Consider the following 8,984-nt stretch of genomic DNA (forward strand, 5'->3'; position numbering starts at 1 on the left):
ACATATACTGTATCATAAGATGTACTGAGTATACACCATATACTGTATCACAGTATACTGCATCACATATACTGTATCACATATACTGTATCACATATACTGTATACTGTATCACATATACTGTATCATATATACTGTATACTGTATACTGTATCACATATACTGTATTCTGTATCACATATACTGTATCACATATACTGCATCACATATACTGTATCACATATACTGCATCACATATACTGTATCATATATACTGTATCACATATACTGTATCACATATACTGCATCACATATACTGCATCACATATACTGTATCACATATACTTTATCACATATACCATATACTGTATCACATATACTGTATTCTGTATCACATATACCATATACTGTATCACATATACTGTATTCTGTATCACATATACTGTATACTGTATCACATATACTGTATACTGTATCACATATACTGTATTCTGTATCACATATACTGTATACTGTATCACATATACTGTATCACATATACTGCATCACATATACTGTATCACATATACTGCATCACATATACTGCATCACATATACTGCATCACATATACTGTATCACATATACTGCATCACATATACTGTATCACATATACTGTATCACATATACTGTATTCTGTATCACATATACTGCATACTGTATCACATATACTGTATACTGTATCACATATACTGTATACTGTATCACATATACTGTAACACATATACTGCATCACATATACTGCATCACATATACTGTATCACATATACTGTATCACATATACTGTATACTGTATCACATATACTGTATTCTGTATCACATATACTGTATACTGTATCACATATACTGTATACTGTATCACATATACTGTATCACATATACTGTATACTGTATCACATATACTGTATCACATATACTGTATCATATATACTGTATCACATATACTGTATCACATATACTGCATCACATATACTGCATCACATATACTGCATCACATATACTGTATCACATATACCATATACTGTATCACATATACTGTATTCTGTATCACATATACCATATACTGTATCACATATACTGTATTCTGTATCACATATACTGTATACTGTATCACATATACTGTATACTGTATCACATATACTGTATTCTGTATCACATATACTGTATACTGTATCACATATACTGTATCACATATACTGCATCACATATACTGTATCACATATACTGCATCACATATACTGCATCACATATACTGCATCACATATACTGTATCACATATACTGCATCACATATACTGTATCACATATACTGTATCACATATACTGTATTCTGTATCACATATACTGCATACTGTATCACATATACTGTATACTGTATCACATATACTGTATACTGTATCACATATACTGTAACACATATACTGCATCACATATACTGCATCACATATACTGTATCACATATACTGTATCACATATACTGTATACTGTATCACATATACTGTATTCTGTATCACATATACTGTATACTGTATCACATATACTGTATACTGTATCACATATACTGTATCACATATACTGTATACTGTATCACATATACTGTATCACATATACTGTATAGTGTATCACATATACTGTATCACATATACTGTATACTGTATCACATATACTGTATCATATATACTGTATACTGTATCACATATACTGTATCACGTATACTGTATCACATATACTGTATCACATATACTGTATACTGTATCACATATACTGTATCACATATACTGTATACTGTATCACATATACTGTATACTGTATCACATATACTGTATCATATATACTGTATCACATATACTGTATACTGTATCACATATACTGTATCATATATACTGTATACTGTATACTGTATCTATATATTATATATTAATTGTATATACAGTGTGTGGCAAAAAGTAGTTATTCAGCCACCAATTGTGCAAGTTCCTCCCACTTAAAAAGATGAGAGAGGCCTGTAATTTTAATCATAGGTACACTTCAACTATGACAGAGAAAATCCAGAAAATCACATTGTAAGGATTATTATGAATTTATTTGCAAATTATGGTGGAAATAAGGTATTTGTGTGTGTCTGTCTGTCTGTCTGTGTGCGTGTGTGTATATGTTGTGTGTGTGTGTGTGGTGTGTATATGTGTGTGTGGTGTGTGTTCAGCAGAGTTCCCACTCCAAGACAGAGTTGGTCCAGAAGTTCCGGCTGCTGTATCTGGGTATGAGCCAGTAGACAGACCTATAGGTGAGACACACACACACACACCACACACACACACACACACACACACACACACACACACACACACACACACACACACACACACACACACACACACACACAACAGACAACAGACAACAGACAGACAGACGCACTCTGTGGTAGTTAGTGAGTGATCCTGAACTCTAACCTCTGACCCCCTGACCCTGCCCTGTGGACCCTAGGTATGGACATATTGAACGGGGCCATAGACAGTCTGATTGGTTCTTCCAGTAGAGAGGAGTGGAAAGCTGTTACCTCAACGTGGCTGATGCTACCCTCATTATCAGCAACAACCAGGTACCACTATATACACTATATACACTATATACACTATATACACTATATACACCTCTACCCTCATTATCAGCAACAACCAGGTCCCACTATATACACTATATACACTATATACACCTCTACCCTCATTATCAACAACCACCACTATATACACTATATACACCTCTACCCTCATTATCAACAACCACCACTATATACAACTCTACCCTCATTATCAACACCAGGTAACCATACACTATATACACCTCTACCCTCATTATCAGCAACAACCATGTACCATACACTATATACACCTCTACCCTCATTATCAGCAACAACCAGGTACCATTATATACACCTCTACCCTCATTATCAGCAACACCAAGGTACCACTATATACACCTCTACCCTCATTATCAGCAACAACCAGGTACCACACTATATACACCTCTACCCTCATTATCAACAACAACCAGGTACACTATATACACCTCTACCCTCATTATCAACAACCACCACTATATGCACTATATACACCTCTACCCTCATTATCAACAACTACCACTATATACACCTCTACACTCATTATCAACAACCACCACTATATACACTATATACACCTCTACCCTCATTATCAGCAACCAGGTAACATTCACTATATACACCTCTACCCTCATTATCAACAACCACCACTATATACACTATATACACCTCTACCCTCATTATCAACAACCACCACTATATATACTATATACACCTCTACCCTCATTATCAACATCCACCACTATATACACTATATACACCTCTACCCTCATTATCAACAGCCACCACTATATACACCTATACCCTCATTATCAACAACCACCACTATATACACTATATACACCTCTACCCTCATTATCAACAACCACCACTATATATACTATATACACCTCTACCCTCATTATCAACAACCACCACTATATACACTATATACACCTCTACCCTCATTATCAACAACCACCACTATATACACCCTTACCCTCATTATCAGCAACCACCACATATACACTATATACACCTCTACCCTCATTTATCAACAACCACCCTAATACACTATATACACCTCTACCCACAATTATCAACAACCACCACTATATATACCTCTACCCTCATTATCAGCAACCACCACTATATACACTATATACACCTCTACCCACATTATCAACAACACCCACTATATATACCTCTACCCTCATTATCAACAACCACCACTATATACACTATATACACCTCTACCCTCATTATCAACAACCACCACTATATACACTATATACACCTCTACCCTCATTATCAACAACCACCACTATATACACTATATACACCTCTACCCTCATTATCAACAACCACCACTATATACACCTCTACCCTCATTATCAGCAACCACCACTATATATACTATATACACCTCTACCCTCATTATCAACATCCACCACTATATACACTATATACACCTCTACCCTCATTATCAACAACCACCACTATATACACTATATACACCTCTACCCTCATTATCAACATCCACCACTATATACACTATATATACCTCTACCCTCATTATCAACAACCACTATATACACTATATACACTCTATACACCTCTACCCTCATTATCAACAACCACCACTATATACACCTCTACCCTCATTATCAACAACCACCACTATATACATCTCTACCCTCATTATCAACAACCACCACTATATACACTATATACACCTCTACCCTCATTATCAACAACCACCACTATATACACCTCTACCCTCATTATCAACAACCACCACTATATACACTATATACATCTCTACCCTCATTATCAACAACCACCACTATATACACTATATACACCTCTACCCTCATTATCAACAACCACCACTATATACCTAATATACACCTCTACCCTCATTATCAACAACCACCACTATATACACTATATACACCTCTACCCTCAGTATCAACAACCACCACTATATACACCTCTACCCTCATTATCAGCAACCACCACTATATACACTATATACACCTCTACCCTCATTATCAACAACCACCACTATATACACTATATACACCCTCTACCCTCAGTATCAACACCACCACTATATACACCTCTACCCTCATTATCAGCAACCAGGTAACATTCACCTATATATACCTCTACCTCATTATCAACAACCACCACTATATACACTATATACACCTCTACCCTCAGTATCAACAACCACCACTATATACACCTCTACCCTCATTATCAGCAACCACCACTATATACACTATATACACCTCTACCCTCATTATCAACAACCACCACTATATACACCTCTACCCTCATTATCAACAACCACCACTATATACACCCTCTACCCTCATTACAACACCACCACTATATACATCTCTACCCTCATTATCAACAACCCACCACTATAGACACTATATACACCTCTACCCTCATTATCAACAACCACCACTATACACCTCTACCCTCATTATCAACATCCACCACTATATACACTATATACACCTCTACCCTCTTATCAACAACCACCACTATATACACTATATACACCTCTACCCTCATTATCAACAACCACCACTATATACACCTCTAACCTCAGTATCAACAACCACCAACTATATACACTATATACATCTCTACCCCTCATTATCACAACCACCACTATATACACTATATACACCTCTACCCTATATACAACAACACCACTATATACACTATATACACCTCTACCCCTCATTATCAACAACCACACTATATACACTATATACACCTCTACCCTCATTATCAGCAACCAGGTAACATTCACTATATATACCTCTACCCTCATTATCAACAACCACAACTATATACACTATATACACCTCTACCCTCAGTTATCAACAACACCACTATATACACCTCTACCCTCATTATCAACAACCACCACTATATACACTATATACATCTCTACCCTCATTATCAACAACCACCACTATATACACTATATACACCTCTACCCTCATTATCAACAACCACCACTATATACACTATATACACCTCTACCCTCATTATCAGCAACCAGGTAACATTCACTATATATACCTCTACCCTCATTATCAACAACCACCACTATATACACTATATACACCTCTACCCTCATTATCAACAACCACCACTATATACACCTTCTACCCTCATTATCACAACCACCACTATATACACTGTAGACACCTCTACCCTCATTATCAACAACCACCACTATATACACTATATACACCTCTACCCTCATTATCACAACACCACTATATATACCTCTACCCTCATTATACAACCACCACTATATACACTATATACACACCTCTACCCTCATTATCAACAACCACCACTATATACACTATATACACCTCTACCCTCATTATCAACACCACCACTATATACACGATATACACCTCTACCCTCAATTATCAACAACACCACTATATACACCTCTACCCTCATTATCAGCAACCACCACTATATACACTATATACACCTCTACCCTCATTATCAACAACCACCACTATATACACCACCTCTACCCTCATTATCAACAACCACCACTATATACACTATTACAACCTCTACCCTCATTATCAACAACCACCACTATATATACCTCTACCCTCATTATCAACAACCACCACTATATACACTATAATACATCTCTACCCTCATTATCAACAACCACCACTATATACACTATATACACCTCTACCCTCATTATCAACAACCACCACTATATACACTAATACACCTCTACCCTCATTATCAACAACCAACCACTATATACACACTATATACACCTCTACCCTCATTATCAGCAACCAGGTAACATTCACTATATATACCTCTACCCTCATTATCAACAACCACCACTATATACACTATATACACCTCTACCCTCAGTATCAACAACCACCACTATATACACCTCTACCCTCATTATCAACAACCACCACTATATACACCTCTACCCTCAGTATCAACAACCACCACTATATACACCTCTACCCTCATTATCAACAACCACCACTATATACACTATATACACCTCTACCCTCATTATCAACAACCACCACTATATACACCTCTACCCTCATTATCATCAACCACCACTATATATACACTATATACACCTCTACCCTCATTATCAACAACCACCACTATATACACTATATACACCTCTACCCTCATTATCAACAACCACCATTATATATACCTCTACCCTCATTATCAACAACCACCACTATATACAATATATACACCTCTACCCTCATTATCAACAACCACCACTATATACACTATATACACCTCTACCCTCATTATCAACAACCACCACTATATACACTATATACACCTCTACCCTCATTATCAACAACCACCACTATATACACCTCTACCCTCATTATCAGCAACCACCACTATATACACTATATACACCTCTACCCTCATTATCAACAACCACCACTATATACACTATATACACCTCTACCCTCATTATCAACAACCACCACTATATACACTATATACACCTCTACCCTCATTATCAACAACCACCACTATATACACCTCTACCCTCATTATCAACAACCACCACTATATACACTATATACATCTCTACCCTCATTATCAACAACCACCACTATATACACTATATACACCTCTACCCTCATTATCAACAACCACCACTATATACACCTCTACCCTCATTTTCTCTCTCTCCCCCCCTCTCTCTCTCCCCCCCTCCTTCTCTCTCTCTCTCTCCCTCTCTCGCTCTCTCTCCCCCTCTCTCTGCTCTCTCTCTCTCTGTCTCTCTCTCTGTCTCTCTGTCTCTCTCTCTCTCTGTCTCTCTCTCTCTCTCTCTCTCTGTCTCTCTCTCTTCTCTCTCTCTCTCTCTCTCTCTCTCCCCCTCTCTCCTCTCTCCCTCCCCTCTCTCTGCCTCTCTCTCTCTCTGTCTCTCTCTCTGTCTCTTCTCTCTCTCTCCCCCCTCTCTCTCTCTCTCTCCTCCCTCTCTCTATGTCTCTCTCTTTCCCTCTGAGGACGTTTATCATGTGTGTGTCTTTCTCTCTCTGTGAATCAGGAGGATGAGGAGGAGGAGGAGGAGGTGAAGGAGGAGGTGAAGGAGGAGGTGGAGGAGGAGGTGGAGGAGGAGGTGTTGGTAGAGTGCAGGGTGAGGTTTCTGTCCTTCATGGGGGTAGGGAGGGACATCCACTGCTTTGCCTTCATCATGGACGGAGGAGGACAACGCTACGAGTGTCACGTGTTCTGGTGTGAACCCAACGCTGGACAGCTCTCTGAAGCCGTACAGGCTGCGTGCATGGTGCGTACACTCTAGAATATGTAGATCTATCTGCAGGCTTCATGCATGGTGAGTACACTCTAGAATATCTACATCTATGTACAGGCTTATGCATGTTTAGTACAGTCTATAATATCTAGATCTATATGCAGGCTTCATGCATGGTGAGTACAGTCTATAATTCCAGATCTATATGCAGGCTTCATGCATGGTGAGTAACCACTCTGAAATATCTAGATCTATATGCAGGCTTCATGCATGGTGAGTACACTCTATAATAATCTAGATCTATCTGCCAGGCTTCATGCATGGTGAGTACAGTCTATATCTACTGTATGTACTGTATGTATGTACTGTATCAAATCCTCCTGGAGGTCCCGAGTACTGCTGCTGTTTGTTCTTCCTGATCTTTAATGTACCACCTGGTGTCCTCTCCCTCTCTCTCTGTCTCTCTTATGTCTTACTCTCTCTCTTTCTGTCTCTCTACATCTCTCTCTCTCTCTCCGTTTCTCGCTCTCTGTCTCTCTACGTCTTACTCTCTCTCTCTCTGTCTCTCTGTCTCTCTGTCTCTCTCCTCTCTCTCCTCTCTCTCTTCGCTCTCTCTCTCTCTCTGTCTCTCTCTCTCCTCCACTCTCTCTCTCTCCCCACCCATCTCCCTCTCCTCTAGTTAAGGTATCAGAAGTGCCTGTTGGCTCACCCCCCCTCCCAGAGATCCTCCCCTCCTGTGGCCGTGGCTCCTCCTCCTGGGCAGCGGCGGGTGGTAACCGCGGTAACGGCGGTGTGAAGAGAGGAGTGCTGTCCCTCATCGACACCCTCAAACAGAAGGGACCGCTGCCCCACCAGAGTAACCACGGAAACTAAACTAACATCGTGACTATGACCCGCACACCCCGGTAACTGGGAAAAAAAACAACGCTGCACCTTTTGCTAATCGTGAAAATCACTACTCTAATCCGGTCGAACTATGGCAGCCAAACGTAGACCTCCTCCCATCACCTCAACACAGAACTGTCTACCAGTCGGTGA

The 8,984-nt window shown here is 39.0% G+C and overlaps 1 long non-coding RNA gene across 1 annotated transcript; it reads left to right on the forward strand.

Annotated features, from left to right (window-relative positions):
* The first annotated feature begins 2,572 nt into the window (after nt 1-2,572).
* LOC116360184 (uncharacterized) lies at nt 2,573-8,673 on the forward strand. The gene is made up of 3 exons (XR_004206961.1): nt 2,573-2,614; nt 7,752-7,979; nt 8,626-8,673. It is a non-coding gene; the product is annotated as an uncharacterized LOC116360184 (long non-coding RNA).
* Nucleotides 8,674-8,984: the final 311 nt, after the last annotated feature.

This window comes from Oncorhynchus kisutch, unplaced genomic scaffold, assembly GCF_002021735.2.
Source record: "Oncorhynchus kisutch isolate 150728-3 unplaced genomic scaffold, Okis_V2 Okis07a-Okis12b_hom, whole genome shotgun sequence".
Taxonomy (NCBI): Eukaryota; Metazoa; Chordata; class Actinopteri; order Salmoniformes; family Salmonidae; genus Oncorhynchus; species Oncorhynchus kisutch.